We start from the raw sequence: 2,878 nt of genomic DNA on the forward strand, positions 1-2,878 counted from the left end.
AATAAATGCTTCACACCACAAAAGTAATTTATTAGCGGACAAGCAACAAAACCTTTCTGTGGACATGAATAATGCAGAATTGCGAATAAATAATACAGCATTCAGTCCTGTTTTTTTATGTTATTCAGCTACAGTTTTTTTTCTTCTCGTCCTCTTCTCCCTTTTTTGTTGCTTCCTAAGAGTTTCACGGGTCAGTGAACGCAGCACAAATAAGACGCATGCCTAACGGCCACCACTCTGCATATAAACACGTCTCACATCATAAGATTCTTATGTCAAAGTGCAGCGTGGAACATGATGAAGTCTTCAGCTCGAGTCTCTGTTAGCAGTGATTCAGGTCCACTCAGGAAAGGTCACAGCTGTAACGTCACAAGTTTGTCATGATAAACCCAGTGAACCGATGCAGATGTAACATTTAAATGCTGCTGTAAATTATTTAGATGAGGTTACACAGATTTAAAGGGATTCGCTGACATCGCAAATATTTTCTTGCAACACAAATAAGACYACAATTCTGACTGACCTCACAAAATGTAATGTGTTTTTTAACAACTCCACTATTTTCATCCTGGCATTGGTGGGATGTCTGATATGAAACTATCATTGACATTTAAATGTTATAGTTTGTGTGTTCCTTTGAGTTTGGTAAGTTTTATTCATTTTTTATTTCTCTGTTATCTATGTTTTCATGTGACTTTAGATTCTTACCCTCTTGTGTTTCTGTATTCAGAGCTCTATAACACTTTATGTGTCCAGTGTCATTTCCATTAATCCCCTCGGTCAGCTCTCAGTAGTTTTCCAGTTCCTCGATGCCACTCTCTCCTGCCAGCAATAAAAGCTCAGTGATTAGTCTCAGGTGATGCCCATTTCCACTCTACCTTTGTGTGTGTTTAACTGGTCACTTGTCTGCACTTCCACAGCATCTCATATGGTGTTTCATGCCTCAGAGCCCTGCGCTGCCGCTGTACCTCCCTGTTTGTAAGTTTTGCCGCCACGTCAGCCTTTTTGGATTTTAATAGATACGTTTTATTTATTCTTTGAGCTCCTCGTGTCAGCATGCTCCTGACTTCAACACCCACAGATCCCGACACAAAACTCTTTTTCCTCCAAGTGGCCAAAAAGTAAAATAGTATCAAGTTCCTGCTGTAGTTTGACCTGTTCTATTTTCCGTTTTAGCTTTGGTTTATATATGTGTGTGTGCATGTTTATGCTACCTGGGGGGACATTTTTTAACCATTTTGTCAGTACACACAGCCTGGTGAAGACAGAAATGACCAGTAAATTAATGGAAGTCAATGCAAAGTCCCCATGAGGATTGAAAAATAAATGTGGGTGTATGTGTGTACTGTTTCGGGTATACACACCTACCTTTGTTAAGACATTCCTAATATGGTGGAACTGTTTATTTATTTATTTATTTATTTATTTATTTGGTTAGGGGTTCGGTTTAGGACTATGGTGTGAATTGAGTTTAGTTTAGGTTAAGGGGTCAGGAGTTGTAGCTATTGAAATGATTGGAAATGAATGAAAGTCAATTAAAGGTCTTAATAAGGATAGAAATACAAACTTATGAGTGTAAGATTCTGATTCTGGGCCTAAAAAAATCTAAGATTTAATTAGCAAACCATAGTAAATGCAGTAAACCTATTTTAGAGCCAGTCTAAACTTCAGGAGTGTGTCTCGGAGAGAGAAAAGAGTTGAAACAATGATGCAAGAGTTACAAATGACTTATATCACATTGCATTTGAACACTTTTATACTTAGCAGGAGATTTTAAATATAACTTCATCCTAACTCTAAGTTTCTATTTTTCAGCCCTAAAAACCAAACCTGAAAAAACATTCACGATCTCTCACTGCTTTCAAATGTTGACTCATTTAGCTTTTTGATTAACATTGTCCCAATATGAACCTCACAAACGTGTGTACATACACAAGCTAAAGGGATTTCCAAGTCACTAATACTGAGCTGCAGCAAAGTTGTGGCTCCGCACATTTCAACCAACCGCCTCAGCTACAAAATCCATTGCAGTCGGGTTTCCCTGCGTGCATTTTACGACTGCTTTGTCTTCCTGTGAGCTGGCTGTGTGCATGTGCAGGCATGTGGAGGCTCACTGCTTTCCCCATCCCCCRATTGTCAAGACAACCAAGCCGGTAAGCGGCCATGTTCGTCTCGAGGGCCCTGGCCTTCTTCTCGCGGGCCACAGTCGCATACAAATGCAAGCACAGTGTGAGCGCACGCGTGTGCCGATGTGCACACGCGTGCGCTCACACTGTACTTGCATGAGTACATGACACGCACAAGATAAACATTTACTTAGAACACACACACACACACACACACACACACACACACACATCCACACACATTCCCACAGTACTGTATGCCATGCACTTTGAGTACGATCTCTTCACCTTCTGGGTGTGTATGGAGCTAAACTGGGGCCATAAGTTTTGTTCAAAATAAAAAGTTTTTGAAACTGAAAAAAGAAATTGAAACTGAAAAAAAATGAAACTAAAAAAAAGTAGAAGCTGGAAAAGTTTCAAACATCTTGTCTTTTTTTGGTTTCACTTTTTTCAGTTTTTCAATGTATTTTATTCAGTTTCAAACTTATGGCCCTGTTTTGCTGTGGGGGCGGGGCCTCGGATAACAGGCAGTGCAGAATCATGACTGACAACTCAACRCAAAATCTCTTTTATTCCAGTTTCAAAAACTTTTTTATTTTGAACGAAACATATTTTATGGCCTCAATTTAGCTCCACGTGTGCATGGATCTCCTCTCAGGTAATGTAACCCCCTCCTCTAAACCATTCATCCATTTTCTTCCACCTATCCGGGGTCGGGTCGCGGGGGCAGCAGCTTCAGAAGGGAGGCCCAG

Source organism: Austrofundulus limnaeus, unplaced genomic scaffold (genome assembly GCF_001266775.1).
Source record: "Austrofundulus limnaeus strain Quisiro unplaced genomic scaffold, Austrofundulus_limnaeus-1.0 Scaffold13, whole genome shotgun sequence".
Lineage (NCBI taxonomy): Eukaryota > Metazoa > Chordata > Actinopteri > Cyprinodontiformes > Rivulidae > Austrofundulus > Austrofundulus limnaeus.